Source organism: Nymphaea colorata, chromosome 13 (genome assembly GCF_008831285.2).
Source record: "Nymphaea colorata isolate Beijing-Zhang1983 chromosome 13, ASM883128v2, whole genome shotgun sequence".
NCBI lineage: Eukaryota > Viridiplantae > Streptophyta > Magnoliopsida > Nymphaeales > Nymphaeaceae > Nymphaea > Nymphaea colorata.
In genome coordinates, this window is record NC_045150.1 from 9,981,271 (window position 1) to 9,991,879 (window position 10,609).

The following is a 10,609-nucleotide window of genomic DNA, read 5'->3' on the forward strand; positions in this document are numbered from 1 at the left end:
GAAAGATCGTCTAATCTTTCCATGCTCCCGGTGCACTCGAGCATAGCCTCTTTTTTCTAAAATAGAGATTTAGTTCTATCTCCTTTGACCATGGGGAGATGATGATGAGAAGAAAATGAAGTAAGAAAGACAATGCTATATTTAATAAAAGAGAAAACATGATTCAATCATGAAATGCAAGATCGTCTCATCTTTCCATGCTCTCGGTGCACTTGAGAATAGCCTCTTGTATCTAAAATAGACATTGAGTGTAATCTTCTTTGGCCATAAGGAGATGATGATGAAAAGAAAATGAAGAAAGAAAGACAATGTTATATTCAATAAAAGGAAAAACATGATTCAATCATGAAATGAAAGATCGTCTCATCTTTCCATGCTCCCAGTGCACTCGAGCATAGACTCTTGTCTCTAAAGATTGTCTCTCGGTGCACGCGACGCTCGATTTCGAATTTCAGGTTTGAAATACTTGATTTGGATCTAATTAGTAGTTTTGGATCTAATTTTGATCCACAATTAGATTTTTGGCTTGGAGAAATTTGGGGTGATTACACCAAGTGAGCTGGATCAATTGGGCTGGGCACCAGTTTGATAAGGGCAAGGAGGCGTAGCCATGCCTAGTATGAGCCGGGCATGGCCAGATCAAAGTCTTCGATAAGACAGCCTGTTGGCCAAGGCCTCAGCCTACCAGCAAAGGACCAGTGGTAGTGGGCAAATTGCTGGCTTCAGGTGGCTGGCAATAGACGACCATAGCCACACTGATGGTTGTTAGGCCTGATAGTCGAGAGGGAGAGAGAGAAAGTGGAGGGTGAGGAGGTAGTGGCTGGTAAGCATAGGGCCAATGTTGGTGTCTGTGTCGGAGTGCCAAGTGGTGAGAATCGAACTATGTGCACAGCCTGTAGCAACCAACTTACTACAGGCTGGGGACTTCTGGTTCACTGGTGGTTGAACTTGTCTTCTCCAATGGGTTCTAGCAGAAGGTCTTCCTCTAAAGATGAGGCTACTACTGGTACTGGACTGTGCGCAGGTGAGAAGGCATGGCTTGGGTGAGGACTGATGTGCACTGTAGAGGAGCTTGCAGTGGTCGGCGGTGAGGAAATAGACAAACTTTGATTGCCATTTTTCGGAGGCTGGTGGTAGAGTCCAGCTTTGGGCGTAAATCATGATCAAAGGATTTTGGTGAACAGAGAGAGAGAGAGATTGGAAGGTGTGCGGTCACGGTGGGGGTGGTAGTGTGGCTCCAGCAGCAGCGGCAGGTGGTGGAAGTGGAAGAAGAAAGAGAAGGCTAGTGACGAAAGCTGGCCGGTGTCAGACATGGGTGTTCGACGAGTGGCAACAACAACTGGTGAAGGTGGAAGGGGGTGGCAGTGGCAGGGGGGTGGCAGAGGAGACCGAGTTTCGTACGCCTCTCCTATGTATGTAATGAGGTGCACCGAATGTGGACCATACTACCGATGTGCATATTTACTTTCATCCCTAAACATTGCATATATATGTGTGTGAGATAACCAGTGTATGAGATAACATTGAATGGATAATAAATAAAGATGAGATAACAAATAAGTATGAGGTAATGTGTATGAGATAACAAATAAATGTAAGATGCTTGTATACATGAGTTGCACCCTACTTGGTTTCTCATGCAACTCTTTCTTGTGAATGATCATTGTAGCATGAAAGGACTTTGGTTAGTTGCTCTCTCTCTCTCTCTCTTTCTCTTCTGTGTGTGTGTGTGTATATATATATATATATATATATAATTTTTGTTTTTCTTAGCAATCATATATAAGGATCCGTTTCTCTAGGTCTTGTGGGTGTCTTTTAGGAGCGTGTTGAGAGGTGAATTCTCTTCATTGCGATGGCTGTTGTTGGTAAATGAGCAAAACGTTGAGCAAGGCCTTCGTTAAAGGCAAGCTGTTTAATGTTCTTGCTAAAAATTAATGTTGAAAAAAAAATATAAAGAGATTGTTCTTATTATCAAATAGTAGACAAAATAGACATCACAAACATAAAAGAATGTGCAAGATTCAAATATTGGATGGAACATACAAAATGGACAGAGCATAAATCAAACAGAACAAGACAGATAAGACAGATAATAAGAAGAAAGGAACTTGATGTTCTGTTCCTAAAGCCGTCAAATAATGGACAGAGAACACCAATAAGATGACGGAGGTGTGGTAGACAGGACGTCCAGTCCGTTCTGTCCAGCGAAACAGTTATCAAACAACCTCTTAGAATGCAGACTTAGGCACACTTACTAGCTAAGTGTGCAAGAAAGAAGCTAATTTGTAGCTATTGGCATTCTTACATAGGGAACTGAATCCCCACCTCCCCCATTTAGTTGAAGTAACTTCAATATATGATGCCATGAACACTTATTGGAAAGCCTTAGAGACCAACCTTAAAATGGATTTAATTGATGATGCTTATATAGATGATGATGGAAAATGGCAATGGATGGCGTGAAGGTGACAGGCCTGGTGATAGTGGTCTGAAACTGGTTATCTGCATACCCGTGTGCGCAAAAAATTGTGCACAAGGGTGTATAATGACCAAAATACTCCTGATTAAGTACAAAGGAGCGAAACTGGTTTTATGCACACCTCTATGCATGCACAGGAGTGTGTAATGACCAAACTGTAGCTAATAAAGTGAAAAAACAAAGATTTTTAAAAAGGATAAAAATGAGATTGTAAAAAAATAAAAAGACTAACAAGTAATTTCATTATAAAAAATTTCTAAAATAACCCCACCCTCTCACTTTTTTGGGAGGATTAAATATTTGTTGCACGCAAAAAAACGTGATAAAACTGCAAAAAAGTTATTTTGAAGTAAAAAAAGAAGAAAATGATTTTTTTCGTGGTTATATTATTTTTAACATTGTTATCATGGGGCTCTTTTTTTTACAAAAAAACAAGTTTTTTGGGTGACTATGACTGCAGTTAACCCCATGTGTTTTCCCAACGTGGTTAACAGCTCAGTGCTTGAAAAAGACCTGGAGGCCTCCCCATTCCTTCCATGTCAAGGGTCTTGAACTATATTGGAATCTAAGTAAAGTAGTATACTTTTCAACTTGAATGTCACAATCTTACTTTTTCTAGTTCTGGAGAGCACCTAAAGAAATCAAATAGGCAACAGCTGTTTGCCAAACAGCTAAGTTGAGGTCCTTGAGGCAATTTTACATCCCTTCATTGATGATACTCTCAACCACTGTATCTTTATTTCTGACTTCCTTAAGGATATCAATGGATTGGATTCAAATCAGATATACCCTTACTCATATCTATTTTTCAGATATTCAGATTCAAATACAAATAAAGAAAAGTCAAATCTAAATCTAAATCTAAATCCAAATCCAAAATCTGATTTCATGATTTAAGTCTGACCGAATCTGATTTTTACATTCATGTACATAATATTGAACCCAATCTGACTGATTTTTTGAAGCATAAGAGCATAGGATGTAGGATGTTTATTCAAAATTAAATCTGATTTGAATCTGAATCTGCACCCAATCCTAAATCAATCCGCTCCAATTTCTTATTCAGATATCAATTTTTTTTCCATATCCATTTTCTTCCGACACGTGCCGTAATTGTGCATTGCCATTGGTAGAGGGGACATGCACAGTGATCGAACGATCTGGAATCGGATCAGATTTGGATTTGGTTGATTGGCCTCGAGAAATCTCACTTGATCAAAATTTAGTATCCTTTTTCAGAAACAAAAAGTTGATGTGATCTCAAGAGTTATTTGTGATTGATGCAAGCTTGAAGCTCACGCACCAGAAGCAACCGATGGCAGGGCTGAACGGCTCATATATATTCTCATACCTCTATTTAAGAGTAGTCCAACTTTCAATGCACTTAGAATTTTGGAAAGGATGAATAATGGAGATTGGCCTGATGATTCTCAGCGCTCATGACGTTTTAGAGCCAAAGCAAAGTCTGATCTTTTTCTGATGAAAAGCACTAACGCCGTTCAATTATGAACTAATTAGGAACACTATATATCTCTGCTTAGCTTCTGTTCTGAATCCAGTGCAGTACTCATTCTTTTGCAGCCTCAGTGCTTGGCTACCCACGATCCATGGCCACATTTTGAATGATGATAGCGTTTTCATGCTCTTTCCTCAGTTTCACTGGTTCTTCATTCGCGCTAGATTCCAAGAGCTGATTTTCTTTCTTTTTTTTTCCTCCAATTCTACATGTTTCTGTAACTGACATGAATTTTCCATCAGCGAAAGAGTCAATCCTGTTTCAGTAATGACGAACTATTAACATGGCCTGTTTAATTTTCTCTCCAAAGTGGTCAAAAAACAAGCCAATGAAGCACATGAGAAAAATACTAGCTTGTTGATAAATTTTGTATCGAGTTGTATTAAAGAGGAAATTTGTTAGTTTACAATCTCTTTGAAATATGTGTAATCAGTAGAAGGAATTGGAGAGTTGTTTTAGACTCTTGGAAGCCTATTTCCTTTGAAAACTAATAGAATGTACAACTCTTGCTTAAAGATTCACTTCACCCAATTTAAATTCATAGATTCTTGAAGTGATTTACCCTTCATGCAAAATAATGGCCATATAAACCTAAGAATTTGTAAAGACACCATTGGAGGATGTTCGCACCTAAGGAAATGAAGGAGATCATGAAAAGTTGATATTACTTTAGCTCAACTTTATGGGATTCTTATTCCATAATAATGGGTCTATATCCGTGACAGAGGTTCAATATTCTCCTTCTGTGACTAGAATGCGGTCATTCCTGAATGCCCACACAAACTGCATTCAATGTTCTTATAATGAATATATAGGGGTCTTTTCATATGATTGTGATTTGTTAACTGTGATTTTACATAAGCCTGTTATGTAAAATGTTTTTCTGGACATGTATTATCTCATTTTTGAGGTATCTTTATGATGTTTTCAAGGTTCATTTGTACAAATTTTACCCCATGTCAGAGTTTTATGGTATAAACATGCTAACTCTCTATTTTAGTTAGCCTTTTTTTTTAGCACCCTATTTTGAATCTTTATTCTTAAAAAGCCTGTTTATTTGATTTATAATTGGGTTCACTTGGGATTGTTATGGAGTTTCATGATGGTGCCGTCATATAGCATTGCTAGTCGGGCAGGCCAGCCCACAGAAAACACGTTGCTTGTACGACTCAGGAAAACATCCTGCACGGGAGTAGGCCTCGACCTTTATTTCAAAGGAATTGTGTAAGGGGTTCCAATCCCAAAACAACCATTCTTTATACTTGACTATTCCTTGAAGAACCGTAAGTAGATGACATGCTTCAATTGCTGGTGGATCTCCCACTACCGTTGGCAGAAAATCCACTCTTAAAAACTCCATGAACTTCTGATGTGGTTGGCCCTCACTATGCACATTACCCAGCCGAAGCCTCCAGCCTTGGTTGTTCATTTGAATGCATATGGTTCCTTTAATTTTAAGTTGGAAAGCCAACACTTGGAGACATCTGATCAAACTATCCAACCTCGATCCATTTCCCGGCGCCAAAATGAAAACCTCCTGTTAGCCTGATCAGACCCGCAGTTTCAAGTAGGTGTAAAGGATTGGTGTTGGTAGAATGACCAAAATTCAGAATGTCGAGGTCTGAGTTCTGCAATGGAGCTTCTAATTTAATCTGTCCCTGAGTCAATCACATTTACACATATTAGAAACCCTATTGTGTTTAACCATGTTCTATAGTTTCCACAAATACCAGATGCAGATGTAAAAAAACAATTTTCCAACATTTTCACCGTTCCTTGTTTTTAAAACGTTTCCCCATCCAATGGATTAACACCTCAATGACATTGCTATTAAGATGAATGCTAGAACCAAAATACAAACTCACTTGGCCATATTCAATTCTTTAAGTTCCCTTAACTCAATCTCTCCTTGCAATTTCAGGAGATTATCCATAACACTTCCGTCTGCCATTTTACTGAATTTTCAAAGATGGTAGCCCCTTTGTTAGGACTTGTCCTTATTAATAGTGGGGGTTGTATTGCCTACCAAAGTGATGTGACAAATCACACTGGATTGGCTGACAGAAAAGACTTTTTCTGCCTAAACAGTGAAATGTTTGCTGACCTGAAATGGAAAAAGAGCAAAAATCCAACCATCATTTAGCTAAAGTCCTGCTAATCCTATATGCAATGTTTATTTCATGAATTTCGTAATGGGCCTGTCTCTCTCCACACACACACACACACACACACACACACACACACATACACACACACATATATATATATCTATATATACATATATATATATCTATATATACATATATATATATCTATATATATATATACATATATATATATATATATATGTATATGTATATATATATATGTATATGTATATATATATATATATCCCTGGTTTTAAGACCCTTTTACTCTTTCTTGGTTACTTGGTGAAAAAAATTGCATCAGGGCAATGATACTTTCGCAAAGCTCTAAGGTGGCATTTGGATGATATTTCCACAAAAGATTTTTGAAGGGAAACCAGTTCTTTAAGGATAGTGTTATTGATGCATGCAGAGAACATTATCACTCTTTTAGCAATCACATGCTTCTGAGCCCATAGAATTGTGCTGCAGGTTGACTTATTTCGTGCATTACGAGAGCTGTAACTTGTTAAGTAACCCAACACTATATTGAATGCTTACAACCGAATTTCTCTGGCCAGTTGTTTACTGTTTTCATTAATCTTGAGAGTTATTATTGCTATGGTCTTTTTTTTACCTTTTGTGAAATCCATCTATGTGAAAGCCAAAGCCTAGTCATTAATTTGATTCTCATTGGTATTATTCTTCTAAATTGCAAATGACGACATACGCTACTTTCAGATTACATGAAGTAACTGCAAGTTTACTGAGATTAGATTAGATGAAGTAACTGCAAGTTCACTAGATCCGAAAGCAGCCTTGGACCCTAGGGGCCTCTTCGGGGTATCCCCCCCCGCCAAAAAAAAAAAAAAACCTTCCAGCTTCAAACTTCTTGTTCATTGCTTTTGCTTATCAGAAGAGAGGAAATGAGGAACTATTTACCGCGACTATCAGAGGAACATGCAGGGGAAAATAGGGGATCGTTGTACTGTTGAAGAGACAACAATATGATCTTCAATAATGGTTGACCTGTGAGCATGAAGAGTTTGGAGTGCGTCCTTTATTTTTTCATGTTCTTTCACCACTGGTGCACGCAATGTTTGCCTCCAACAGCGTCTTGCCGGCTTTTGTCACATTGAGTCTCTCTCTCTCTCCTTGATTTTTCACTTAAAAGTCTCTCTTTGTCTTTCTTTTATTAACCTCTCTCTCTCTCTTTCTTTGATTTCTTTCTTAAAATTTATTTTCTCCCCCTTGTATTAATCTCTCTTTTGATGTCTCTCTCTCTCCCTCTCATCAACTTATCTCTCTTTTAAATCTCTCTTTTTGATTCCTTTCTTAAATTCTCTTTTTTCTCTCTTTTATAACCCTGTCTCTTCGATTTCTAGATCTCTTAAAATCACTCTATCTCATGCTTTTATTATTACCTTTTTCTATCTCTCTCACTTTGATTTCTCTACTACTTTTTTTCTCTTTTGTTAATATTTCTCTCTGTGATCTCTTTTCTTTCCTCTCCCTCTGTTGTATTTTTTGTCTTAAAATCTATCTTCCTCTCTCTTTTATTAATCTGTCTATCTCTTCAAAAAATCCCTTTTTCTACTGCTTTTATTAACCTCCCTCTCTTTGCCTTCCACATATCTATTTTTTAAAAAGCTCTCTGTCTCCCCATCTCTCTCTTCGATTTCTCTCTTTAAATCTCTTTTTCTCTCTTTTCATATCTCTCTATCTCTCTTAAAATCTATATGTCTCTCTCTATCTCTCGTTGATTTTTCTCTTAAGATCTTTCTCTTTCTCTTTTATTAATCTCCCTTTCTTTGATTTCTCTGTTTTCAATTACTCTTGTACAATTTTTTTTCTCTCTTTTATTAGTCTCTCTCTCTCTCTCTCTCTTTTCATCTCTCTCTTAAAATCTCTCTTCCTCACTCTTCTTCTTTCTTTGATTTCTCTTTGTTGCACTCTTTGATGTCTTCTTAAGCTCTCTTTCTCTCTCTCTCATATTAACCACACACTCTCTCTCTTTTTAAAATCTCTTTCTAGATCTCTCTCTCTCTCTTTTTCTTTTTAAACTTATATCTTTAGTTGTCTCTCTCCGCCTCTCTTTCTCTATCTCTTAAGGTCTCATTTTAAATTCCTATTATCCTTGGTCTAAGATATTCTTCTTAAGAGCCTCATAACTTTTCAAGTAAAACAACCAGCATTTCCACATCCAACCAACAAATCGAAGAAAGATAGAGTGAGAGATTAATAAATGACAGAAAAAGATGTTTTAAGAGATAATCGAAAAGAGGGAGAAAGAGAGATTTGCTTTAATAATGAGATATCATAATTTTGATAGAAATTAAGACTGTAAGTTTAAGAAATACTTTTAGAAATTTACAGACTCATCATTTTTTTATATAGGCTGGAAATGAACTATGGATCATGGAAGAGCTTAGGGCAAGTTTCCAAAGCTTCCTTAGGGGCTTATTTAGAAAGACTATTGAAACTTGTTTAAAATTATCAATATATACATATAAGGAAACTTTTTTTGTATATAAACGAAAACGTTAAACAAAGTATCTCCTTTTAACTTATGGATTATGAGAATATATCTATTCCACCGTTGAGCATGAGAGGAAGCATCTATTCTAGAAGAAGTTGATGAAAGTAACTCTTCTTGTGCTTTGAAAAATTTATTCTTTTGAGACTACTAATTGCATGGTCAATATGCAGATATTAAGAGAATGATGATTAATAAGTAGTTAAAGATGTGGTTTAAAACTAAAAGAGACAGAAATAGATATTTAGGAGATAAATCAAAGAGAGAAAGGGAAAGAGAGATCAATAAAAGAAATAAAAAAAATTTTAAGAGATAAATCAAAGAGAAAGAGAGAGAAATCCAAGAGAGATTAACAAAAGATCGAAAAAGAGAGCTTAAGGAAGAAATAGAGAGAGAAAGATAGATTAATAAAAAGCAAAAGAGAAAAATATTTTAACCGAAAAATCAAAGAGAGGCAGAGAGGAACATAGATTTCAAGAAAAAGGAAGATAGAGATTAATAAAGAGAGAAGAGAAAGATGCTAAGAACGAAATTGAAGAGAGAGAGACTAGTAAAAGATTGATTTTGAGGGAAGTCCAAAATTGAGAGAAGAGAAAGAGAAAGAAAGAGAGAGAAATTAAAAAGAGAAAAAGGTTAATACAAGAGAAAGTAAGAAATATTTAAAGAGAGAAACCAAATAAAGAAAGAGAGAGGGAGGGAGAGAGAAAGAAAGGAAAAAATAAGAGAGGGAGAGAGGGAGGAAGACTAATGAAAGAGAAAAAAATGAGATTTTAAGAAAGAAATCAAAGAAAGATATGTGTGTATATATGTATAAAATAATAATAATAAGAATATGTAATCAGACCCATTAGCCTCTCCTTTTAAAAAGTAATTTTGGTCTTTTTTGTGGGCAAGAACCATTTGCCCCTTCTTTTGATAAAGAACCTCCTTTTAGAGGGCGATTTTGGTTTTTTTGGTGGGCAAGACCCATTTGCCCCTCCTTTTGACAAAAACCTCCTTTTAGATGGTGATTTTAGTCTTTTTGGGTGGACAAAGACCCAACTCATTTAAAAAATATATATTTTTATAATCCTAATGGCCAATCATACCCATTTTCAAACCATTTCTTTTTCAAAATAATTCAAAATTATGTGAGATTCGGATCAAAATAGGGTGAAATTCAAAAAACTTTAAATTTTGGGTTTTTGGCTCTAAAATCTCTATAAATACCCCTCACTTTCCCCTCTCATGGGTAAGAGTGGCCATTGGGAGAAACCCTAGAGTACACTGACTTAGGGTTTCTCTTGAGCTCTCTCTCTCCCTCTTCCTCTTTTCATTTCTCTTCAACTTGGAGCAAGCTACAACTCTCCTAGGGAGCACCAAAGATCCCTTAGAGGACTCATCTTCATCATCTTGAAACTTCATTCAAGGTGAGTTCAAGTTTATTTAAAGAATGTTTGTTCATTTTCCCTAATTCATTTTCTCATTTAGGGATATGTAATAATCACCACTCTCATTTCTCTCCTATTTTCTTCCCTCTCTTCTTCCTCTCCCCATGACCAAAAGAGATAGCTCTCAACTCTATTTTAGAGCCAAGAGGCTATGCTCAAGTGCACCGAGAGCATGAGAAGATGAGATAATCATTCATTTTTATGCTTCAGTCATGTTATCTCAAGTCAAGTAATCTCATGTCTTGAATGCATTCTTGTTGTTCTTTGCTTCCTTCTATTTTCCACTCTTTTTCATTTCTCCATGGCCATAAGAGATAGCTCTCAACTCTATTTTAGAGCCAAGAGGCTATGCTCAAGTGCATCTGGAACATAAGAAGATGAGATAATATTTTATTTCATTGTTGAATCATGTTCTATTTCTTTCCTTGAATATTGCTTATATATTATCCATGCGTAGTTGCTTGATTTTTCATTTATATTTTTCTTCTCTTGTTTTCTCTCTTCCTCACTTCCCTATGG